The sequence below is a fragment of the Sciurus vulgaris genome, assembly GCF_902686455.1.
Source record: "Sciurus vulgaris genome assembly, chromosome: 9".
Classification (NCBI taxonomy): domain Eukaryota; kingdom Metazoa; phylum Chordata; class Mammalia; order Rodentia; family Sciuridae; genus Sciurus; species Sciurus vulgaris.
In genome coordinates this window covers 65,374,320-65,402,062 of record NC_136469.1, presented here as the reverse complement: position 1 = coordinate 65,402,062, position 27,743 = coordinate 65,374,320, and positions in this window count along the sequence as shown.

The following is a 27,743-nucleotide window of genomic DNA, read 5'->3' as shown; positions in this document are numbered from 1 at the left end:
CCTCTTTATTCATTCAGATTCTTCTGATCGGCTCCCAATTTCTCACATCATTTTTAGACATTGGATTGGAGTATTGTCTACTTGAAATTAGTTTCTTGACTTTCTCTCTGTGACTTTCTCTCCTCAACATAGCAGTTATTCTGAAGATGACTTTTTCCTCCTAACTATTGACTATTATATCCCATACATGCCTTGTAAGTAAAACTAAAACACAGTAGGTGAATAGTGCACTAGTGCACTACTGCATTATTATGCATAAAAGCTTGGATATTACAAAACCACAAAATTTGATTTGATAGCACATTCTATGTGCATGCTTTTACAGTAGCATAGATTTTATTTATTCTTAAGTATTTTTCTTGTCCACATATTGCCTTTTCAACAAAATGTTAATACTACAAAGGCAGAAACTTTTTCAATTGTTTTATTCTCCAGGACCTCATTATATTACTCTGTTCATAGTGGATGCTTGCAAATAGAAATCAGGTACTGAATATTTTATTTATTTATTTTTTTAATTTTTTTTTTATTGTAAACAAATGGGATACATGTTGTTTCTCTGTTTCTACATGGTGTAAAGGCATACCATTTGTGTAATCATAAATTTACATAGAACAATGTTGTTTGATTCATTCTATTATTTTTCCCTTCCCCCCACCCCTCCCACCCCTCTTTTCCCTCTATACAGTACTTCCTTCCTCCATACTTGCCCCCCTCCCTAACCCTAACTCTAACCCTAATACTAACCCTTCCCTCCCCCCCGTTATGTGTCATCCTCCACTTATTAGCAATATCATTCGTCCGTTGGCTTTTTGAGATTGGCTTATCTCACTTAGCATGATATTCTCCAATTTCATCCATTTGCCTGCAAATGCCATAATTTTATCATTCTTTATGGCTGAGTAATATTCCATTGTGTATATATACCACAGTTTCTTTATCCATTCATCAATTGAAGGGTATCTAGGTTAGTTCCACAGTCTGGCTATTGTGAATTGACCAGCTATGAACATTGATGTGGCTGTATCTCTGTAGTATGCTGATTTTAAGTCCTTTGGGTATAGGCCAAGGAGTGGGATAGCTGGGTCAAATGGAGGGTCCATTCCAAGTTTTCTAAGGAATCTCCACACTGCTTTCCAGAGTGGCTGCACTAATTTGCAGCCCCACCAGCAATGTATGAGCGTACCTTTCTCCCCACATCCTCGCCAACACCTGTTGTTGCTCGTATTCTTGATAATCGCCATTCTAATTGGGGTGAGATGGAATCTTAGGGTGGTTTTGATTTGCATTTCTCTTATTACTAGAGATGTTGAACATTTTCCATATGTTTGTTGATTGCTTGTACATCTTCTTCTGTGAAGCGTCTATTCATTTCCTTAGCCCATTTGTTGACTGGATTATTTGAATTCTTGGAGTAGAGTTTTTTGAGTTCTTTATAGATTCTGGAGATTAGTGCTCTATCTGAAGTATGATTGGCAAAGATATTCTCCCACTCTGTAGGCTCTTTCTTCACATTGCTGATAGTTTCCTTTGCTGAGAGAAAGCGTTTTAGTTTGATTCTATCCCAGTTATTGATTCTTGCTTTTATTTCTTGTGCTATGGGAGTCCTGTTAAGGAAGTCTGGTCCTAGGTCGACATGTTGAAGATCTGGGCCTACTTTTTCTTCTATAATCTGCAGGGTCTCTGGTCTGATTCCAAGGTCCTTAATCCATTTTGAGTTTAGTTTCGTGCATGGTGAGAGATATGGGTTTAGTTTCATTCTGTTGCATATGGATTTCCAATTCTCCCAGCACCATTTGTTGAAGAGGCTATCTTTTCTCCATTGCATATTTTTGGCCCCTTTGTCTAGGATGAGAAAATTGTATTTATTTGGGTTTGTGTCCGTGTCCTCTATTCTGTACCATTGATCTACCTTTCTATTTTGGTACCAATACCATGCCGTTTTTGTTACTATTGCTTCGTAGTAGAGTTGAAGATCTGGTATTGCAATACCCCCTGTTTCACTCTTCCTGCTAAGGATTGCTTTAGCTATTCTGGGTTTCTTATTCTTCCAGATGAATTTCATAATTGCTTGCTCTATTTCTGTAAGGTACGTCATTGGGATTTTAATTGGAATTGCATTGAATTTGTATAGCACTTTAGGTAGTATGGCCATTTTGACAATATTAATTCTTCCTATCCAAGAACATGGAAGATCTTTCCATCTTCTAAGGTGTTCTTTAATTTCTTTCTTTAGTGTTGTATAGTTCTCATTGTAGAGGTCTTTCACCTCTTTTGTGAGATTGATTCCCAAGTATTTTATTTTTTTCGAGGCTATTGTGAATGGGGTAGTTTTCCTAATTTCTCTTTCTGAAGATTCATCACTTATGTATAAAAATGCGTTGGATTTATGGGCATTGATCTTGTAACCTGCTACTTTACTGAATTCACTTATGAGTTCTAAGAGTATTCTGGTGGAATTTCCAGGTTCCTCTAAATATATAATCATGTCATCAGCGAACAGGGATAGTTTGAGTTCTTCTTTTCCAATTCGTATCCCTTTAATTTCTTTGGTTTGTCTAATTGCTCTGGCCAGAGTCTCAAGAACGATGTTGAATAGAAGTGGTGAAAGAGGGCATCCCTGCCTTGTTCCAGTTTTTAGGGGGAATGCTTTCAGTTTTTCACCATTTAGAATGATATTAGCCATGGGCTTAGCATAAATGGCCTTTACAATGTTAAGGAATGTTCCCACTATCCCTATTTTTTCTAGTGTTTTGAGCATGAAGGGGTGCTGTATTTTATCAAATGCTTTTTCTGCATCTATTGAAATAATCATGTGATTCTTGACTTTAAGTCTATTAATATGGTGAATTACGTTTATTGATTTCCTGATGTTGAACCAACCTTGCATCCCTGGGATGAAACCCACTTGATCATGGTGCACTATCTTTTTAATATGTTTTTGTATGCGATTTGCTAAAATTTTGTTGAGAATTTTTGCATCGATGTTCATTAAGGATATTGGTCTGAAATTTTCTTTCCTTGATGCGTCTCTGTCTGGTTTAGGTATCAGTGTGATATTGGCTTCACAGAATGAGTTTGGGAGGGTTCCCTCCTCTTCTATTTTATGGAATACTTTGAGAAGTATTGGAATGAGCTCTTCTTTAAAGGTTTTGTAGAACTCGGCTGAGAACCCATCTGGTCCCGGACTTTTCTTTGTTGGTAGGCTTTTGATGACTTCTTCTATTTCAGTACTTGAAATTGGTCTATTTAAATTGTGTATGTCCTCCTCGTTCAGTTTAGGCAATTCATATGTCTCTAGAAACCTGTTGATGTCTTCGAAATTTTCTATTTTGTTGAAGTATAGATTTTCAAAATAGCTTCTAATTATGTTTTGTATTTCAATCCTGTCTGTTGTGATATTCCCTTGTTCATTCCGAATTTTAGTGATTTGGGTTTTCTCTCGTCTTCTCTTTGTTAGTGTGGCTAAAGGTTTATCAATTTTGTTTATTTTTTCGAAGAACCAACTATTTAGTCAATTTTTTGTATTGTTTCTTTTGTTTCAATTTCATTGATTTCAGCTCTGAGTTTAACTATTTCCTGTTTTCTACTACTTTTGGTGCTGTTCTGTTCTTCTTTTTCTAGGGCTTTGAGCTGTAGTGTTAGGTCGTTTATTTGTTGAGTTTTACTTCTTTTATTCAATGCGCTCCATGAAATAAATTTCTCTCTAAGGACTGCTTTCATAGTGTCCCAGAGATTTTGATATGATGTTTCTTTGTTCTCATTTACCTCTAAGAATTTTTTAATTTCCTTCCTAATATCTTCTGTTATCCATTCATCATATAATAGCATATTGTTTAATCTCCAGATGTTGGAATAGTTTCTGTGTTTTACTCTTTCATTTATTTCTAACTTCAATCCATTATGATCTGATAGAATGCATGCTAGTGCCTCTATCTTCTTGTATTTGCTAACATTAGCTTTGTGGCATAATATATGGTCTATTTTAGAGAAGGATCCATGTGCTGCTGAGAAGAAAGTGTATTCGCTCTTGGTTGGATGGTATATTCTATAAATGTCCGTTAAGTCTAAATTATTGATTGTGTTATTGAGATCTATGGTTTCTTTGTTCAATTTTTGTCTGGAAGATCTGTCCAGTGGTGAGAGAGGCGTGTTAAAATCACCTAGTATTATTGTGTTATGGTCTATTTGGTTTCTGAAATTGAGAAGGATTTGTTTGACATACATGGATGAGCCACTGTTTGCGGCATAGATGTTTATGATTGCTATATCTTGCTGATTTATGCTTCCCTTAAGCAGTATGAAATGACCTTCTTTATCCCTTCTGACTAACTTTGGCTTGAAGTCCACATTATCGGAAATGAGGATGGATACTCCAGCTTTTTTGCTGAGTCCATGTGCATGGTATGTTTTTCCCCATCCTTTCACCTTTAGTCTATGGGTATCTTTTTCTATGAGGTGAGTCTCTTGCAGGCAACATATTGTTGGATCTTTCTTTTTAATCCAATCTGCCAGTCTATGTCTTTTGATTGATGAATTCAGGCCATTAACATTCAGGGTTATTATTGAGATATGATTTGGTTTCCCGGTCATTTGGTTCATTTTTTAAATTTTATTTATTTATTTGTTTGACACAACTTGTTTCCTCCTTTATTTGACAATTCCTTTAGGATAATTCCTCCCTTTGCTGATTTGCTTCTTTGTTTTTCATCTCTTCCTCATGGAATATTTTGCTGAGAATGTTCTGTAATGCTGGCTTTCTTTTTGTAAATTCTTTCAGCTTTTGTTTATCATGGAAGGATTTTATTTCATCGTCAAATTTGAAGGTAAGTTTTGCTGGGTATAAGATTCTTGGTTGGCATCCATTTTCTTTCAGGGCTTGAAAAATGTTGTTCCAGGCCCTTCTAGCTTTTAGGGTCTGGATTGAAAAATCTGCTGATATCCGTATTGGTTTCCCCCTTAATGTAATTTGGTTCTTTTCCCTCGCAGCCTTTAAAATTCTGTCTTTATTTTGTATGTTAGGTATTTTCATAATAATGTGCCTTGGTGTGGGTCTGTTGTAATTTTGTGTATTTGGAGTCCTATAAGCCTCTTGAACTTGATTTTCCATTTCATTCTTCAGATTTGGGAAATTTTCTGATATTATTTCATTGAATAAATTGTTCATTCCTTTGGCTTGTTTCTCTAGGCCTTCCTCAATCCCAATAATTCTTAAATTTGGCCTTTTCATGATATCCCACAGTTCTTGTAGATTCTGTTCATGATTTCTTACCATCTTCTCTGTTTGTTCAACTTTGTTTTCAAGGTTAAATATTTTGTCTTCAATGTCTGAGGTTCTGTCTTCCAGGTGTTCTATCCTACTGGATATGCTTTCTATGGAGTTCTTAATTTGGTTTATTGTTTCCTTCATGTCAAGGATTTCTGTTTGTTTTTTTTTTCAATATCTCTAACTCTTTATTGAAATGATCTTTTGCTTCCTGTATTTGCTCTTTTAATTGTCGATTGGTGCGATCATTCAATGCCTGCATTTGCTCTTTCATCTCATCGTTTGCTTCTCTGATCATTTTAATTATGAACATTCTGAACTCCTTTTCTGTCATTTCTTCTGCCATGCTGTCACTGGGTTTTATTAATGTAACATCTAGATTTGTTTGCAGCATTTTCTTTCCTTGTTTTCTCATATTGTTCAGGTATCAGTGGACCGCTGAGATATTGCAGATTTCCTCTATTGACTTACAATGTCCCAGAAGATTTCTATATATATCCTCCCTTAGCCTTCAGTAGGCTGAAATCTTGGAGGAAGTTGATAATGCGGTGCTCCACAAGGAAGCTGCCTCTCTAGGAGTGGTGGCCTTCAGGTGGGGTATAATCCCTGCTAGTGGGCAGAGGTGCCTCCACTTGTTGACCAATGGTCATCCAAAGGGGACCTAGGCTGCAGGCTGAGGCAAGGCCTGTTTGGGCCTGAGTCTCTGGTTTTACCATCCTTGTGGGGAAACCTCACCCGGCAGGGAAGACTCACCCGGTGGGGAGGTGTCGCTGGTCAATTCCCTCCTAGAGGTTCCCCTCAATTTACAGCTACTGCCTGGGCTGGGCTGCCTTCCTCTGCAAAGTTCCCAGGGGCCTGGCCCTACCTCCTGGGCCTGGGAGGCTCACCCTTCGCAGATGAATCTCCTTAGGCTGCCCCTCCTCAGAGAATCTGCCCGCAGTCCTGGAACCTTCGCTCCGCCCCTAAGCCTGTCTCTGTGTGGCTCTTCCACCCAGAAGCCTCCTAGATCCTGGGACCCTGCTCTGCTTCTAATCGCCTGGCTATGCGGCCCCTCCTCTGAGCAGCCACCTGGGGCCCCGAACAATCGCTCTGAGTCCCAGAGACCCGCCGCACGCCTCTTCCTCCAGACAGCCGCCCAGTATTCTGGTGCGGTCACTAGGAGTCCAAGAAACTCACTGTGTGCCTCCTCCACCCACCAACCACCCGTAGCCCTGGGCAATCAATCACTCCGAGTCGAAGTGACCCTCCCCGTTCCTCCTCCTTCTCCAAATAACCCCCGGGTGTTCAGGAGCGGTCGCTCTGAGTGGCTCTGAATCCACGTGACCCGCTGCACGCTTCCTCTGGGCAACTGCCCGGAGCTCTGGTGCAGCCACTCGAGACCAAGCGACCCACCGCGCTTCCCCTCCAGGCAGCCCCCCTGTGTTCAGGTGCTGTCACTTTAAGTCCAAACAACTCACCACTCGCCTTCTCCTCTGAGCAGCCGCCTGGAGCTCCAATGCAGTCACTGCGAGTCCAAACGACCCGCCGCGCTTCTCCTCCTCCTCCTCCTACTCCTCCGGGCAGGCCCCGGTGTTCAGAAGTGGTCTGAGTCCAAACAGCTCGCCACGCAGCCCCTCCTCTGGCAACCGCCTGTAGCTCTGGTGCAGTCACTCCGAATCCAAGCGGCCACGCTCCTCCTCCTCCTCCTCAGGGCAGGCCCCAGTGTTCTGAGTCCACACAGCTCTCCTCGCCACTCCTCCCCTGGGCAGCCGCCGGAGCCCCAGTGGTTGCTCCGAGTCCCAGTGCTGTGCCGAGCGGCCTCCTTTACAGCGCTCCCAGTTGTCCGAGTTCACTGCTCCAGTGGGGGGAGGAGTGTCTCGCCGGCAGCTCTACTTCACAAAGTTTCCTGTGTTCCGGGACCACCGTCCCATCCGGGACGCCTTCCCAACGGGTGAGAGTCACCCGGCTGCTTTGAGTTGGTCCCAAGTGTCTCAATATCTCCCCTTTTGAATCCTGAGTCCTGGAGCAACATGAAATGCAGCCACCCTCTAGGCCGCCATCTTGAAACTTCCTGAATATTTTAAACCACTGATTTCTAGGAACCAGTAGTAGGTAGGACAAGTACTTTATCTTATGATTAAAACTTGTGTTCTTGAGCACTCTGTCTTCTGTTTTTCTTCTCTCTCTCTAACTTCCCTCCCTCCCTCCTTTTCTTTCTCTCTTTTTTTTGGGGGGGGAATCTTAACTACCTCCTCAATGGTCACCTGTTCTCCCTAGCTTGATTCTTGTTTACTGCTTTTATTTTGTAGATTAATTTTTAAAATATTGTTATTAGTTGTTGATGAAACTTTATTTATTTATTTAATTAGTTAGTTATTTGTATGTAGTGCTGAGAATCTAACCCAGTGCCTCCCACATGCTAGGCAAGCACTCCACCACTGAGCCACAACCCCAGTCCCCTAGATTAACTTTTTAAATTTGCCCTAAATGTCTTCACATCAAAGAAGAAAGTGACTGAGTTCTGTGCAGCTCTAAGTATATTCAGAGATGTGTCTGAGTGTATTGACAACCTAGAGGAATATGTATGTGTCCTCACTAGCAAGACCTGGTTGATTAACTCAAAAAAGTTGTTCCCATTATCTTTAGACTTCAACAATTACTAAAAAACTTTGATAAGAAGCAATATTTTCATGTATCATTTTATCTACTTGACAAACTCATATTTTATATTTTTACTGCTCTTTAGGGTATATGTCTTTATACACTATATCCAAACTTTTCAAAGCACTAACTGCACCAGGTTTACACTTGTGCTGGAAGAATAGGGTCATCAAGGTTATACCAAATTGCTAGATGATGGATTATCCTAGACAGCATTTCCCAAAATCTTTATACAGTATGTCACGAACAGGTCAAAGATCATGTTACTCTTCTGCCAGGCCCTCTATCTACAGAAGCTCATTCTCACTTTAGGTTATATGCCAGAAGGCAGCAGGGTTTCCAGAGGCTTAATATTAGTCACATGAAAAGTCCTGATTGCACTGTAATGTCGCCTAAGCATCTAAAGATATATAGTAAGCCAAGGGCAAGATGAGACATAAAACGATAGAATGGCAAATATCAAAAAAGGTGGGCCTCCTTGATTTGGTGAGGGGCAGTGTGCTTTCAAATAGACTCACTAGCTACAGAAAGCAAAATACTTATTTTAGCAAATAAGGAAATAGTACTAAAAAAAAGTTTCCTTTATTTCTAGGGAATAATGTTCTTAATGTAATGTGCTATTTTACTGCGATCTTATAAGATCACAATTCCATAATTTAAAACTCTTTGACTTTAGCCTTTATGCCTTGACATGATTTAGAAATGAGTTTTGAAATTAAAGTAAAATATTAATTTGACATTTATTAATCTCTTTTCACTTCAAAGTTAGAAAAATGATCTATTTTGAAACTATTTTGGTAAACTAATACAGTTCTAATAGCAACTACTCTAGTCATACACAATGAAAATGAATTCCTTCAATTATTTCACATAACACCTTGCATATAACTGCTGAATCTCACATAATACCTTCTGAAACAAGAAAAATACTTCATTGACTTCTCAGTGAACTGTATCTAGAGGATCAAAAACTGTTCTTTTATCTCAATCCAGGAAGAAGTGAGTTTTTCTTACATATGTTCCTGAATAACCAGTGTGAACTAGTTTGCTAATAAGAATGTTAAAATCATTCCAGCATAGAATCCCCATAAAAATCTTCCATAAAAAATAGAACATAACATTTGAAAAACTGTGAATCACTCTATTATATTTTGTGCCAAACTGAAAACACTAGATACAAAGTCTATGTTAGTGTTGCTAATAGAGAAATAATTACATAATTATAATTTGTGCTTTTTTTTTTTTTTTTTTTTTTTTAATTGAACCAAAGGACTTGCACATGCTAGGCAAGCACTGTACCACTGAGATACATCCTCAGCTATTTTCATTTTATTTTGAGACAGGATCTCACTAGGTTGCCAGGTCCTGCCTCAGACTTGCAATTTTCCTGCCTCAAACTTGCAAACTTCCTCTCAAGTAGCTGAGGCGCCACCATGCCAATTCATTTGTAATTTTTTATTGAACTAAAAAATCAATAAAATCATTTAGTTAGCCTGGCACTGCGATGCACACCTGTAATCCCAGATACTTGGGAGGCTGAAGCAGGGGATTGCAAGTTTGAGGCCATCCAGGGCTACTTAGTGAGACCCTATCTCAAAATAAAAAATAATAAGGGAGCTGGGGAAGTAGTTCTGTGATACAGTGCCCCTGGGTTCAATCCTCAATGCTACAAAAAAAAAAAAAAATCATTTATTTACTTATTTTATTTATCTATTGTTAGATTCCTTTTTGTTTTTGAAAAAAAGTTAATGTGGCACTTCAAAATGTAGAAGAAATCACTCGTGTGTATTAGACTTAAACAATAAGAACACAAATGTGTTATGTGTTTCCAAGTGTGAGCAATCTCACCTTCAATTTACTATTAGAACATTGATCTAGAGAAGTTGAACCCCTTCCACTATACACAAGACCAGTCAGCCCTCCCTAAGCTTTCCTTCTGCTAGGAATTGACCAAAAGCTTGTATTAACTAGACACTGTCCAGAAAAATAGGGAGTTGGGGTGAATTGGGTTGCAGATATTGCAAGGTAATCAGAAGCACAGACCCTAAGTGATTTCCACTTCTTCCATCCCTGCTCTATCCTTTGCTATAGGTGTGATCTAAAGAAAATGATCCAGAACTATTTACCCAACTTCTCTAACCTTCAGCATCCTGATACATCAGTTGAAGTAATAACTGCACCTTCCTCTTAGGTTTATTGTGAAAATTCAATGAAATAATCCATTTAACACAGACCTTGGTATAGTGCTTAGCACAAATTATAATTAAGCCAAATAGGAAAGAGATGCTAAGCAAACTAAAGATATAAAACTAGATAATGTTCAAATTTTTTTCTGGCTCTAAAGTTCTAGAAGCTCTTCATTTTGCTGTCTCTGGGAACATTAATTCTATCAGCAGAAAATAAATAGAGCATGCCTACATTAATGTGAGAGTGGAGTAGTATGTGAGCACAGTGGGGCATGCCCATTATTCCTAGCTACTTAGAACGCTGAGGCAGTAGGATGGCAAGGTCAAGGCCAGCCTGGCAACTTAGCAAACCTCATCTCAAGATAAAGTTTTAAAAAGGACTGGGGGCCCAGCACTTGCCTGGTATGACTGGGGTCTTAGGTTCAACCCACAACAGGAAAAAAAAAAAAAAAAAAAAGAATGGCATAGTAATCTAAACATGTTACTCTTAGTTGCTTTGTGGAGAAGTAGATTTGGCCCATTTCAAACTAGAAAGTGAAGAGAGAAAGAGGTCAGTCAAAATCACATTTTAGGACTGGGGCTGTAGCTCATTGGTGGAGCGCTTGCCTTGCACATGTGAAGCACTGAGTTTGAGCCACAGCACCACATAAAAATACATAAAAAATAAGTTACTGTGTCCATCTACAATTTAAAAAAATCACAGAGTATTAATGGCAGAATTGTGCCCTTTAAAATCTGTAATTTAATTATTCCTTGGAGATACAATATATAAATTTAAGTATAACAAATAAGAAAACTTTTTTATTCAAATATCATTATGATGATAGGATTATCTTTTTATTCCTACACCTTGGGAATAAAGAGTATAATGATAAACAAATAAAGCTATTTATTGAGAAGTTACTATGTACCAGGACCTATGCAAGCACATGGCTACATTATCTAATGTAACTTTCAGTAAAATCCTATGATGTAGCCTCAGAAAAATTAAGTAATTTTCTTGCATTTGCAAATATTAAAAGGCAAAACTGGGATTGAAGTCCAAGTGTGTTGAATTCCAAAACCATATTCTTTCCACTGTGCCACATATCTCCATAGTGTTAATTGAACATCTTTGATCTTTCACCAGACACAATAGTACTCTGGCATTGGGACCATCGATAATGTTAGTTTTGAGTACATTTATGAAACTTGTTTTAAGGCAGTTTTTCTTTTTTTTTTCTTACAGTAAAAGAACAACATCAAAGAAAAGATTCGTCTTCACTTACAAAAAAGGAACATAGAAAATTTACCTAATACCAGAAAATTAACCAGTCTCACTATTGTGTCACTCCAACTGTGACAAGAGGAATGATTTTACAAGGAAAGAGCAATTCCATTTCCCCACTTGAGCTGAACTCTCAAGTTTTTAATAATATGCTCACAGTACCAATGGTGTGCATTTCTTTTGTAATTCCTGACCACCTATGCTGATGCTAATTATCATTTCTCTTCAACCAGAGTGCTCCAAAGCAGGAGTTGCTAAGTAGAGTTCTGGTCATTTTTTATTTGAAACAATAACATAAAGTTGGTAAGTTTCTAGTCTATGACCAGTCTTCCTGTCATCCAGCACTGGCCTTTCTAACAGAAAAACAGAACTAGGGTACCCAATTGACATGCAGATGTTTCAAAGCTTTTCTCAACTCATTTACAAACAGCACAAATATCTTTGTTTTTATCTGAAATGTGTATAAAATGTAGCTCAACTTACCTTTCCTCTTACCTCATAAGAGCCAGCTTTAGTTTACTCTTAGCCTCCAAGGTCTCATTTATTTTAAGTACCTTGGTTTCCAAAACCAAGTGAATTTGCACCCTTCAAGAAGTAACTGAAATTTCACAGCATGATAAAATTATTCCTGCATATTTTAGATGTTATTCTTCTAAACAATAAACTAAATCATTGAGCTATTATAACTAATTTTTAAATAACTGTTACTAATAAACATCTAATGAATATTCAAGTAAAGTTATATAAAGGATTATTCAACAAGGAAATACCAGAACTTTTTATGGCATTCACTTTCCCATTTATTTAACATGTACTTATTAAGACTATAATACATGTCAGGCATTGTACTTGGCATTAGAGATACGTATGAACAAAGCAGGTGTTCTTTCTGCCCTCCTATTGGCCTCCAATGTGAATGATAGAGGGGAAAGAATACTGTAAGTAAATTCCTTTATCATACACAAAATGATGAAAAGAGGGAAAATTATAAAGATGTCATTTCTGTGAACCTATTGCCAGAAAGCTGGAAATAAAAATCCAATGGATCTTCATGAGCCAGGATTTATACTCATACAACAAGGTTTAATAGAATTTTTAAATTTTAGAGTAGAAGACATGTCAAATGCATTTTACATTTCTCAGCTAGTAATTACATTTTCTTACAAGTGGCTATTACATTTTTAGAGACAGACACAACAAATAATAAGAGGTTTTATTTGAGAGGAGAAACAAGTGTGTGGGTTTTTTTTTTTTTAGATGAAAGGAGTATAATAAATTTATGAGACCTCACATACAGCTATAATATAATAAATCAGAAGGATTAATAGAATTGTGAGCTACAGTAACCTGCACTAGCAGAATGCCTATTTTATGGAGCTCGATAATACAGTTTATCATTGACTCCACGGAATTCCCACAATATATTAGCTGTGGTGTAACAATAAAGCACACACAGTAAGGGGCATGTCCCTTTGGACACACATTCTCTTCCCACACTTATTTTACCAGGGAAACAACTCTGGTGCAGTTTAATTAAACTGCATTGCAATGAATTAGTCCAGGTCTTAGCCTTCTGACAGAGAGGGGCCTGGCAGTACCACAGGGGTTTGTCCCCTTGTGACACCAAAGAGACTTCAGAAAACCTGGGAAAAAAAGTGTAGGGACCCTCAAATGACAGTGTCACTGGGCAAGCCTAGAGCTGTCAATCAGATCACTTAAGGAAGAACTAACCCCTTGAGAGAAGTTTTCATAGTTCACTATTTGTTGACTCTAAATCAATTTTTGAGGAACATCTAAATGCCTAAGGAAGGTTATGTTATATTCCCCTCAGTTGAGTACATGACCATCATTGCTCACTTTAAACAAAAATAGCCTTGCTGTTTTCAAGTCCACTGTGTATTCACAGCTAGCTTTGGAAAGACAAGCCAGAAAGTAATAACTTGAAATAAACTTAGGATGATGATGAGTTCAAATAAACCCTATTGGAAAGAACATATGAATAAAAACACTTTTGTTCAAAATAAAAATTCTCCAGCTAAACATGATCTACAATATCCAAGATGGAAGTGTATTATGGAAGATGTGTTATTTCCCTAGAGTTTCAGATCAGCAATGTAGTAAGGTTACATCCCCCAATGACACAGAAAATCTTGCATTATTGATGAATATTCTTATTTTATCTGAATGTTGTTTATTAATTCATGAGAGTATTTTGGAATTGAAAAGTAAAAATTTACAAAACAATTATATTTTTAATAACTGCTTTGAGCTAGATACATTGAATATTTAAGTGAACCAATACACAAAGACCTCAAAAGAATTTATTAGACAATGGCAATTAGATCTCTAATAACTTGGCTCCACTGGAATTACTGAGCTCCATTTAGATGCCAGACATGGCACCTTAGCGATGGGTATACCATGTCGCCACCCTGCCTTTGGCTAGGGACCCTGAGAAATGACAGTCCCATTAGGTGTCATGTAAAGAGGCTGACCTCGCACTCTCAGCACTTGATCTTTGCACTGCAAGTGACCATTTGTCACTGTTGCCCAGAGCTGAAACTCAGGTGACTCAATGTAATGACTGACTTTTCAAAAGAACAGAATAATATAAGTGTTTTTCCAAGCTTACCACAGAAGATGCAAATTTGCTTAGAAAAAAAAAAAATGGATAGGCAAATTAAAAACAAGGAATAAAATGTTTTACTCATAGGAAATATGCTTTCTAATCATTACAAAAATTATCTGGACTCAAAAATTTAGAGGAAAGAAAGGAGATTTATCCTTGCCTAAAAACTCCTATTATCATCTTTCCAATTTGCAGGTAAAAGCGTTTCTACTGTGAAAAGTATTTCTACTGAAAACATTAACACATAGCATCCCACAGAGGCTAATTCACAAAAAGTAATAATTTTCTTACATTCTCAAACAATGCTTAGTTTTCTATAAATTGAGGTACCCATAATGTAAAAATTTCCACCTCAATATTTTCAAGACATGAAGATAATATTATTTCCTCCATTTTTGTGCCTTAAAAATCCCAAAATTTGGGGCTGGAGGTAGCTCAGTCGGTAGAGTGCTTGCCTTGCAAGCACAAGGCCCTGGGTTCGATCCCCAGCACCAAAAAAAAAAAAAAAAAAAATCCCCAAATTTGAGCTGGTTGGTTGAAAGAGAGCTCATCACATTTCTAGTCTTCTAGAGCCTTTTTTACTTCCAGTCATTCTGGAAATCTCTGCATTGGTTTCATAACCGTTGTTCTTGTATGTTAGTGATCATTACATGTAGGCATTGTGCTAAGTGCTCTATTGAGTACACTTTATGGGTTTTCTTTTCTAATTCTTACGAGAATCATAGAGTTTGCTACAATTTTATTTGTTTATTTCTATGTGGTGCTGAGGATCAAACCCAGTGTCTCATGTGTGCTAGGCAAGCGCTCTACCACTGTGCCACAATCTTGGCCCCTAGTTTGCTACTATTGTTATTACCATTTTATAGATAAACAAACAGGATCAAAGAATTAAATTATTTGCTCTAGAATAGTAGAGCTAATAGGTAGCTAAATTGGGATTCAAATTGAATGAAATTTAAAAATAGATATTTAATTCTCAGCTTCTCCCCCCCCCCCCATCTCTCTCTTGGAATTCAAAGTTTGGAGAGCATTTCCTACTAGTAAATATTTCCATGCCACATTTGCAAGAAACAGCTAATTTTTTCAGCATGGTCGTTACAAGACTGGATTCATTTTGTTTTTCTAGACCCATCCTATTATGTTGTAACAAAGGTTAAAAATATTGTCCTACCTGATGAGAAAATTTTGAAGTCTGAATTTTACTTTTCCTTAGAAATGTAGTCTTTCACATACATGAATGTTCTTGCCCTTCTTCACTTGTGCTGCACAGGAAGCTAAAAGGAGAAAAACGTCTTTCCACTGAACCCACAGGCACCTTTGACACTGAAAATAAAGCATGGCCTTAAATTGTTTAAAAAAAAAATTAACTGAAATTCAAAGTTATGATAAGGTACTTGTAATTATGACTTTCCACCTCCCAGTTCAATGCTTGGTTAAAAAAAATGAAGACAGATTTACAATGGGGATATATAATTTAGTCACTTTTTAATTTATTATAATTAGAATATCAAGAACTACATTTCTGTGAACTCAGCATCTAAGTTTTAACATCCATGGTCCTTGTTATTTTATATTCAGTACTTTTTTCACTTTACCATATTTATGAAGCAAAAGTTCTGTATCACCCTTGAAGTTTTTATTTTGAAATGTCAAGTATATCAACAAATGATAAACATTTACCTGAATTGTTGCTGTCAGAATCATATGTGCTCTGTAACGTCTTTGATCATGGAAGTCTACTTTTCGTAGTAATCTTTTTAATGTGCTATGAAAGATGGAAAATTTGAGTATGTAGTGTGTATGACAAAGTTATGAATTAGAGGGACCTAAGTAACTGCAGTATTTGAAGATACTGCTACTCGATATGCTTTTAAGGAAACCTGCCTCCAAATTCAAAGCTGGAAAGTTTCTGGAATAACTGAAAAACATTCACAGTATAAGACTTTTTAGATTTCTGGTAGTGTGTCAAGAAATGTGTACAAGGTAAAATGTTGTGTACTGATCCTCAATATAGTCATTAAAATCTCAATTATGAAAAAAAGTTGAGACAATGTCAATTTTTCCCCATATTTAGAACTAATATTTGGTTCATTTTACAACATGGTGTCCTACACAAAACCTTTTATTAAATATAATTGAACTGAAATTCTTATTAAAATATTAAGTACAAATATAGCAGAAAGACTTAAATATATCACTGAGGTTAAATGAAAAGAGAAACATCCAAGTGCTAAAGAGGAGCCAGAGCAGGCAGCTGACAAGACAAACCGAAATCAGTCCAAGAGATGAAGAAATGTTATATGACCTAGAGGCCAGAGGCTAAGGTTTTAACCTCCATGTGGAGATGAGATGTGGCCTTGAACTCATGTATTGTAAAGAGGTAGAAATAAGACCCTTTCTTCAAAGGGATTCAAGAGACAAAAAAGGAAACTAAGCGTTCTGCAAGATTTAAAAAAATAAAAATTCATTTGAGAAAATTAAGATTCAGACTGTGTTATTTTGTGGCGTTGGAATCCTTAAGTCGAAATATTAGCATAAAGATTCATTCTCAACTACTAAACTTTTGAAACCCTTGAAGAGGAAAATGCAAATCTTCTCTGCATTAGTATTATAGAATTTTAAATTGATAACTGCTTTCTTTCAGCATTAATCTCTGGCCCTAAGCACACATGTACAATCATCAATAAAGCAGATCTGATCTTCAAAAAATATAAATCATAAGAGGAACTACTCCAACGTTAATGACCATAAGCAATACAACTAATAGGGAAATCTAAACCTGAGATAAGACATTATGAAACTATAAAATAAAATAAGTATATTTTAAGTTGCTAAGGGTTTTCTTTTTTAAACTATAAGGAAAGAACAGAACATTGTAAAGAAATACAGATATAGAACAATTAGAACTTCAGTATACAAGAAAATTTGGAATCAAACACTGGAATTAAAAACTTAAAGGATATGTTAAATAGAGTAGATGAAATTGTCAATTTAGATTAAAAATTAGAAGAATTTTGAGGCAATTATGGAGGGATAATGTCTTAAGAGACGTAAAGGACTAGGAAATATAAAAGAAGACAAAAGAAATATGGAAAAAATTTCTATATATAGGATATAGGAGTTCCAGAAGGAGAGGGGAACAAGAATAGAAACATATGCAATGCAGTGATGTTTGCTAATTTTCTCCAGTTAATGAGAAAAATCACTGATTTATAAATTGTAAAGAGACAAAGCCCAGTAATAAATCTACTCCAAAAACACCTCGTGCTGAAGCTATAAAATACCAAAACAGAAAGAAAATATTCAAAGCAACCACAGCAGGGCATGATGATGCTTGTCTGTAATCCCAGCTATTTGGGATACTTAGATTGCAAATTTGAGGTCACTATGGACAATTTAGTGAGACCTTGCCTCATTTTTTTTTTTTTAAAGAAAGGCCTGGGGAGAGGTAACTCAATGATAGAGTGTTTGCCTAGCATGTGTGAGGCCCTGGATTCAATCTCATTAAGACTTCAAGGAAAAAAAAAAAAAAAAGCAAACATAGAGAAAAGAGTTTATCTGAAAAGAAATAATAATTAGAATGTCTATCGATTTCTAATCAGTCAACAATAGAGGTTAGAGAATAATGCTGAAGAAAAAATATCTGTCAACCTAGAATTCTGTAACCAACTCAAATACCACTGAAGATAAGAATAAGGAAATACAAGGAATAAGGTAAATGAAACTATGAGGTAAATGAAACAAATCCAATAAGTAGGTCAAGTTTAATACAACTGGTCTAGAACATTGAAAAAATCGGTGTCATGAAAATAATGGAGGGACAGGTCTCATTTTAGATTTTTTTAATTTAAGATATATAACAAATAAATGCAGCGTGTCATTTTCATGTGTATCCTTGTTTTTTTTTTTAAAAAGGTATGAAAACATTTTAGTACAACTGAAAAAAATCTGAATATAAAGTATTTATATTAGAGAATTGTTGCCTACATTTTTATAGATGAAAAATGGAATTTAGATATATTAGAGTTATCCTTAGATTAGCAAAGCATATTTAACCATTTTCATTCAGGAGTGAAGTAACATGACATCTATAAACCCATTTTTAAGCATTTTAACTAGAATGGCATTTGTGTATGTGTTGAGAGAGTAGCCACACGGTGAAAGGTCAAATCATCTACCACCTAGACTCTAGATCAGAAACATTTGGATTCACATTTTTTTTCTACTTTTCTGTATATATAAAAATTTCATAATTAAAAAATATTTAACAGGATGGTGTAAAAATATCCTCATCCAGACTAAGATAGCTTTTTGCCAGTCACTGAAACATTTAGAAATATGTGAACTTTGATAAGAAGAAGACTGACTCAGGAAACAATGGAGTGCAAAGACATTGGGTATATGTAATTAAATATAGGCAATGACAGTGATGACAAATGGTAGCAGGTAAAGTCAAAGATGGAAATATTCAACGGACGAGTAAAAGAGTGTATTCTAAAGTTCTAAAAGCTTTTTTTTAAAAAAAACAAGAAATGTAAAACTGAGTATTTAACTTAAACATTTTTTTAAAACTTTTTTTAGTTGTTGATGGACCTTTATTTTATTTATTTATTTATATGTGGTGCTGAGGATACACATGCCAGGCCAACACTCTACCACTAAGCCACAACCCCAGCCCTAACTTAAAGACTTTTAAAACAAGTATGCATGTTACGAATTTGAGGTATTCACTAGAAAAGTAGAAAAAAAATGTATAACCTAGAAAAGAGAAAAATTTTAAATCCAATAAAAGCAGAAAAGAAACAAGAAGTAAGAGAAAAGTAAATAAAAATTAAATGTAAGACAATATAAATAAATAAAATAGTTTGGGCAGTAAGTATAAATAGATTTAAATCTCCAGTTAAAAGATGCTCAGATTGAATGTTGAAAACGAATTGGATGTTTGATGCTTATCTGTATGGATGAATCTCAAAAATAAATTGTTTTGTAAGAGCTACAAGAGGATGAAATAACTTGTTGTAATTTATGTAAATTTGTAATATACACTAAAAACTAACTGCAGAACATCATTCAACAATAAAAAGGGACAAACTTCTGGTTATTTCTGAAGACACAAAATCAGTGGTTTCTGGGGCTAAGGATGGAGAGGAGTTAAGTGTGACTCTAGAGGGGTAGCACATGCAGATCCTTGTAGTGATGGAATAGTTCTGCATCTCAATTGCCACAGTGATTACATCAATCTACACATGTGATAAAAATAACAGAACTATACACATACATTTTACCAATGCCATTTTCCTGGTTTCAATATTATACTGCATTTACATAAGGAGCTATCATTGAGTTATCAAAAGTACATAAGACCTCCTTTTCCTGTTCTTTCCAACTTCCTATAAATTGTCAATCTGTAATTATTTCAAAACAAAATTTTTGAAAACAGCATGCCTTGCTTTAACCAGAAATAGAGCAAAAAATAAAACTTGTCTTGATATCATTTAACTCTTTCTAATTGCTGTGAGTTTGATATTTGATATTTGATATTTATAAAACAGTAATAGCAGTGAAGCAAAGACAAGAATTGTATGCCAGGAATGGTGGCATATACCTGTAATCCCAACTATATAAGAGGCTAACATAGGAGAATCTCAAGTTCAAGGCCAACCTGGGCAACTTAGCAAGAGCCTGTCTCAAATTTAAAAAAATAAAATAAAAAATAAGAGGTTCAGGCTGTAGTTTAGTAATAGAACACTTGCCTAGCATGTACCCCTCCTAGCCAAAAAAAAAAAGGGGGGGGGGGTAAATAATTTATAAATGAATAAAAACCTTTGACTCTGATATTATGTCAGAAAATGACATGTACAAGCAAACTAAAGAAGATATTTAAGCATTCTTAGTTGTATGATTATTTTTAATTCACTTCACTCCAATGTCAGGGACTCAAAGGAAATTATAACATACAATTTAAGTACAGTAGCAAGCAGTCCTGACTTTGCGTGGTTCCAATATACACAGAATCTTGGTTACCCAACAGCATGATACAAATTTCAGTTACCATAGTTTATTAAATGTGAGTGATTGCAAAAAGAAACTTCACCGCTAGCTCTTTAGTTCACAAATCTATGTAAATAACAGATAAGCACCAAAATCAGTGACCACACATTACTTCTTGCCAAGTCCATTTGTGATTGATCACTGAACATTTGTTATTCAGTTCACACAGAGAGTAAAGTGTGTGGTTGTGTTGAGTCTGTGTCTCACAGTGACAAATTCAGGTGATATTTTACAAAAATGAACAATCAAAAGACCGAATTGGCCAAAAAAGATGAAACTGCAGCAAAGCAAAGAAAAATGATAATGCTGAAAGTGGAATTTCAACATGATTGTATTTTCAGAAGAAATTATCCATCATGCATGTACTCCATTAGACTCTAGAAAGGGGAACTCAGTGAAGGCATACAGAAATGGGAAAACTGTCAAGAAAAGGATGAAAATATTCACATCACAGAGGAAAAAAAAAAACTCTAGCAAAAAAGCTTCTCAACAAAGGAATTCTCAGAGATATTTGATGAAACCGGAAGCATATATGATAAAATACTGGAAACTGAACACTTAAAGAGTCTGAAATTTTGCCAAGGCATAGAAAGGATGCTTCTTACTGTAAGTTATGCAACAGGAAAAAAAGCATTGTTCAAGCTATACTTGATAAGTTTCTACAAACAGGACACATTAATTCTCAAAGTTTCTAACATTTTAAGGTACACTGTACTAAATATTAGTTTTACTTTTTTTCTTATACCTCTATTACCATGTATATGTATAGCCTTACCATCAAAACCATATAGGTATATATGTATATTTACTTTTGAATGATTTTTTTTCAAGTACTGAGGATTGAAGCCAGGGGAACATAACCACTGAGCTATATTACCAGACTTCTTTATTTGTTTTTAATGAGATAGAGTCTCATAAGTTTCTGAGGCTGAACTTGAATTCATGATCCTGCTCCCTTAGCTTCTCAAGTAGCTGGGATTACAGGCATTTACCACCACACCTCACTGAGAGTACTTCTATTTCATATGCATATGAATTTGCTTTTCATGTTTTTTCCCAGGATACCTTTTAAGTGTTTTTAGTGACTAATTCTCATGACCCTAAATGCCCCAATAACCTCTGAGATAGTGATGTGTGTGTGTGTGTGTGTTTGTGTGTGTGTGTGTGTGTGTAATGATAAGACAGTTTTTAACATTTTGTTTGTTGTTGTTGTTTTGTGGGGTTTCAAGAAGTGAACTCAGGGGCACTTGACCACTGAGCCACATCCCCAGTCCTATTTTGTATTTTTTTTAGAGACAGGGTCTCCCTGAATTGCTTAGCATCTCACTTTTGCTTGGGTTGGCTTTGAACTCTAAATTCTCCTGCCTCAGCCTCCCAAGCTGCTGGGATTACAGGCATGTGCCAAAATACCCAACTACTTTTTAAAGTTTTGATGAAAGTGTTTAAAGCTAGGCACAGATTTTTGAGAAAGCAGCCAGGACTTGTAGGACCCCTGGCCAGACTGACTGAGCCCCATCTCCAGGATCCCTCAGTTGAATGGATCACTCCCTGCCTCCAGGGCCCTCAGACTGACTGCTCCCTGCCACCAGGACCCCCAGACTGACTGATTACACCCCAGCTCCAGGATCCTGCAACCAGACCGACAACACCCCACCTCCAGGACCCCTCCTGACCAACCACACCCAGCCTCCAGGACCTCCAGCCAACCACGCCCACACCCAAGCTGCAGCTCCCCATTTGCCAACACATTTGGAAGCCAGAGCGGCCATCTTGGATAATCCTGGAAGCTGTATCTTCCATCTTTAGGTGGGGCAAATCTAATCCTGAACCACCTGCTGGAGCTCATTGTCAGGTACCTCTCATGCATTGGGCTACTGAAGACTGGGAGGTTTCGTTACTATATGCTGTTATATTGTAGATTTTCTTTTTTCTCCTTATTAAAAAATTTTAAGTTTTTATTTCTTTACTTTTCTCGCTCTCTTTTCCTTTTGTTTACCTGTTCCCTCAGAGTCTCTTTCTCCCTTTTTGCATGCTAAAAACCAACTTCTTTTGATTACACTCTTACTCTTTCTATGATCTAGAACTTCTATATATTCTTTTCTTATCCCATTAACAGCTACATCCTACACCCCTCCACATTCTCTTTGTCCTCCATTAGAAACTGCAGACCTTATTGCAAATCTATTTGTTATACTGAAGATAATAATTGAACTCATTCTGTTTATTATAACAATATTGTTAGCATCCTCATAGGGGCTATTTGGTTTAGGGTTGCATATCGTCTGTACTGGGCGCTGCTAATATTGATCTCCCCCTTAAAGAAAAGGGTTTGGAAACCTATAGGGTCACTATAAGTCGATAGGGGGGAAACTGCAATAGCCCAGATCTGCACTGCTAGAGGGGAAGATACATGAACAGCATGAAAAAACAAGGGAAGAAAATGATCCAAACAAATCTAGATTCTATATTAATAGAATCCAGGAACAGTATGGTAGAAGAAATGTTAGAAAAGGAGTTCAGAGTATACACAATTAAAATGATTTGTGAAGCAAACGATAAGAGAACAAATGCAGGCAATGAATGATCATACCAATAAGCAGTTGAAAAAGCAACTGCAGGAAGCAAAAGATCATTTCAAAAGAGATAGAGATTCTCAAAAAAAAAAAAAAAAAAAAGGAAATCCTTGAAATGAAGGAAACAATGAACCAAATAAATAAAAAACTCAATGGAAAGCATCACCAACAGACTAGACCACTTGGAAGACAGAACTTCAGACAATGAAGACAAAATATTTAATCTTGAAAATAAAGTTGCCCAAAGAGAGAAGATGGTAAGAAATCATGAACAGAATCTCCAAGAACTATGGGACATAATGAAAAGACCAAATTTAAAAATTATTGGGATTGAGGAAGGCACAGAGATACAAACCAAAGGAATGAACAAAATATTCAATGAAATAATATCAGAAAATTTCCCAAACCTGAAGAATTAAATGGAAAATCAAATACAAGAGGCTTACAGAACACCAAATGCCAAAATCACAACAGATCCACACCAAGGCACATTATAATGAAAATGCCTAACATACAAAATAAAGATAGGATTTTGAAGGCTGTGAGAGAAAAGCATCAGATTACATATAGGGGGAAACCAACACAGATATCAGCAAATTTCTCAACCCAGACTCTAAAGCTAGGCACAGTGCCACATGCCCATAATCCCAGTGACTCAGGAGGAAATTTAGTGAGGCCCTAAGCAACCTAAAGAGGTCCTGTCTCAAAATAAAAAATAATTTTAAAAAATTAAATTAAAAAAATAATAATAAATATATTTTTAAATTTTAAAAAATAAATAAAAGTAAAAAATTAAAATGGGTTGGGGATGTGGCTCAGTGGTTAAGCACTCCTGGGTTCAATACCAGGTACAAAAAAAAAAAAAGTCCTTAAAGATCACAGAACACATATCATCTCTTTCCACTGATTATTAAGATCAATTTGCACAGTTATTTTTACTACCCTACATTACCATAAAAAGGAAAGGTTGTTTGAATACAATGGGGATAATCTACTTGTGCAAATATTGAGGATGGGCTCTATTCCCCTTCTAAAAAATATCTTTTCCTTTGTGACCTATGAGATAAATACCTCAAATAACAAGTTAGAACTGACATATGCATCTCTGCTATCCCTGGGTATTGTCCTTTGATAGTTAAGTCCCCCATTTAATGGCCCTTCATATATTTTAAAGCAGTAGTACTCTTAGATTAAATGAAACCTGAAACAAAGCAATTTATAAAACATCAAAGAAGATACTTATATTTATTTATTTTGCTTAGAAAGTCAGTTAACAAAAATTTTGATGAATTAGCAACTATACTTGATAATTATAGTCATTTCAGTTTCAACATCCAGGTTTTATTCTGGCATTTTATGTTCATTACTCAAGATGCACACAAAAAAATGGCTGCAACTGCCACCCAGTTCAAATGACCTTTGAAATGTCTTAATACTCTTCAGTTAAACTGAGATGGACAGTGTGTTAGTCAACTTTTTGTTGTTATGACAAAATACCTAAGAAAAGCAACTTAAAAGAGCGAAAGTTTATTTGGGCTCACTGTTTCAGACATTTTACATTACTTGGCTCTGTTGATTCTGGGTCTGACATAAGGCAGAACATCATGGCAGGGATGGTATAGTGAAGCACAGTTGCTCACTTCATGACAGGAAGCAGAGAGAGAGAGAGAGAGAAAGGGGCCATGAACAAGATATTGTCCCCAAGAGCATATCCCCAAGAATCCATACCCTTCAACTAGGTCCTACATCCTAAAGTTTCCAACACCTCCCAATAATCCATTGAGCTCTGAACCTCTCAATGGATTAATTCACTGAAGACATTGCAATCCTCATAATCCAATCACTTCCCAAAAGTCCCACCTCTAGACTTTACCATTTTGGGGACTAAGCACATGGGTTTAGGGGGAACACTCCCTGTCCAAACTAACAGTTAGTCTGCCTATTTATTGGCTACACATGATGTTTTTCTTAATAATAATTTTAAAAACTTACCTAGAAGATTTATTCTATAATATGCACAAAAATTAAATTAACCTAGAGTAGGGCATTCTTGTAGTTCCAACTACTTGGAAGACTGAGGTAGAAGGATCACTTGAGTGTGGGAGTTCCAGGCCAGGCTGGGCAATGTAGTAAGACCAGTCTAAAAAAAGAGTTAAGCTAACAAGCTATCAGTACCATATCAATCACACATGATAGCTACCAATATTTAAAATATGTATATGTATATACACATATATTTATAACATAGGAATCTGTGTTATTCTTTACACTGCTTAAATCTAAAAATCTTTATTAAAAGAAAATATTCTACAAACTGTTTAAGCAATGAGGAACTTTAGGGAACAAAATTCAAAAGTCACTATCCTTCATTAAATGCAAATGGTGAAGACATGTTCTTAATTCTTATTTCACTTGACCATTCCTTCACAAGCTTCCATTCTGTCTTAACATACTATTCATCTCTGATTGACAATATAACATCTACCCATCAAAAATAGTGGGTTTCACCTCACCATTACAGAATTCATAAATTGCTGGGCATGGTAGTACTATGCCTGTAATCCCATCAACTCAAGAGGCTGAGTCAGGAAGATCACAAATTCAAGGTCAGCCTCAGCAAGTTAGCAAAGCCTTAAGGAACTTTGTGAGACCCTGCCTCAAAATAAAAAATAAAAAGGGTTGAGGATGTAACTCAATAGTAAAGTGCCCCTGGGTTTGATCTCCAGTACCTAATAAATACATAAAAATAAAAAAGAATAACTTATTTATCTATATTAATCAGGGAACAGAAGCAAAGAAACACTACAGAGAAGAAACGTAAATAAAAATTGATATCATTTTTTAAAGATCAACTTTATTAGAATGAAAAACATTCTAATTTTTGCCTATAGATTTAATAAAAACATTAGTAGTAATTTTATTGGTAAATTAATAAATACATATTGGAAGTGAATTTTTATAGAAAAGAGATACATATATAGAGGCATAGGTTACTTATATAACTGACATATATATATTCTAATGCTTGTTTTCTGTTTTTGTTTTTCTTTGTAGTACGGGGATTGGATCCAGGGCAAGTACTCTGCCACTGAGCTACATCTCAACCCTGATGTCACCTATAAGTTGAGTTTCTCAAACTCAGTACTACCGTAGTTTCAGACTGGATAATTCTTCATTGTGGGAGTTGTCTTGTCACTGCAAAATGATTGGCAATATCCCTAGCTTAGCAGAAACACATCCCAATCATGACAACTGAAAATGTCTCCAAGTGTCTGGGGCTGAAGTTCAGTGGCAGAGCACTTGCCTAACACATGAGGATTCAATCCTTAGCACCATATAAAAATCAGTAAGTAAAATAATTATTTTTAAAACAAAGAAAATTTCTTCAAGGGCTGAAGGTTTGTGTAGTTCAGAGGTAGAGAGCCTGACTAGCATGTGTGAGGTCCTAGGTTTGATCCCCAGGATCACCACCAAAATTAATACATAAATAGAAGTCCCCAGATAATGCCACATATCTTCTGGGGTGGGACAGGAGGGATTGAGAAGCAAAATTGCTCCTAGTTGAGAACATTTGATGTAGACATCCTGTATATATCTATATTTATACCTATATCTACATCTATATACTCAGTTCATTTTAAATGCTTGTGTTCTTTAACCTAGCTATTCTAGAATTCCTCAACTTTTATCAAAACTAAAAAAGGTAACATAAATAAATAAAATGATAACCAAAACTATAATTAAGAATTTCTAAAACAAGGGCTTGTTGCAGCATTCTTCAAAAAGATTAAAGTGTTTTAAATGGAATTGACTTAAATATACAAATTTGGATAAATGATTGAGAAAATTTTGGTAAATTCAAGAGTAGAACAGTAAGCATCCATGAAAAATTACACACATAGGAAAGGTTTTTAATAATGGAAGGAAGTGTGTTTGATAATTTCAACAAACTACTATAAGACTATACATATTATACAACTGTTTTTTAAATGCACTAGAGTACTAAATAGTAATATAATAAAATATCAATTTTCTCTGGTGGGATTATGAATGTTTGAGTGATTAATGAATAAAGGGTTGATATTTGCCTCCATAATTTTCAACCTTTCCAAAATATAAACTACTGTGAAAGTTTTGTAAAATATTTATCTAATTAAAATTGCAAACAACAATAAGCCTCTTCTTCTGAACTAGAAGTATTTCCTAAAAGACCCATGTGGCCTCAGCAAAAATTAGGACTTTTCTTGGTGAAGAACTTTCTGAGAAAGCTTATTTACATCATAGTTAAACTCCGTCATAGGAAAACAGATGCAATAAGGAAGACCCAAGCCTGCTATGCCCGCCACGGCAGTGGCCAGCAAATCCTGGGGTTACTCCATCCCCTATCCATCTCCTTGTATTCATGATGGAGAATTGGTCAGAATAAAACTTACCTGCAGCATTTTTTATTATTAGTTTCTGTTTTGTAACAACATGACAGAAACATACTAAATAATTCCTGCTAAATTTAGTTGCATTGTACATAAGACTTCCTTTAGTAAAACAGTATTATTTAATAGGCCAAGACAAATAATTACTCCTTTAAGAAAAAAGCTAAATAAATAATCAAACCAAACCAAATTTTAAAAAGTGAAATCAGAAAGAACAGAAAATTATCTAGTATCAATTTACCTATGTCATCAGTGGGGTAGTGCATTTGAATAATGTATCAATGAACCTACGTTACTGTTTCTCCCTATTCCCTTTATTAATAAGTTGATGGTCTATAAAAATAGCTAAATTTTATTCCTTAATGTAATTATTTATTATTAAAACAATATATGCACGTAATTTTTTAAATAAATTTAAATAGAATGAAAGCAGTAAAAGAGAAATAAATACCTCCCTCCACTCCAACCTCCAGTCTCACTCTCTGAAGGCAAGATTAATAGAGTGTTGGGTCTTACTACAGAAATTCTGGGGATATTTACAAAATACAAACATAAAGAAACATAACTACATATAAATATTTATTTTATGTAGGTGGAAACATGTGCCTGATATCCTGCATTATCTTTTCTCCCTTTAAAACAATATAATGGAAACTTTCATGTTGGCATATAAAACCAAACCTTATTCTTTGTAAACATTA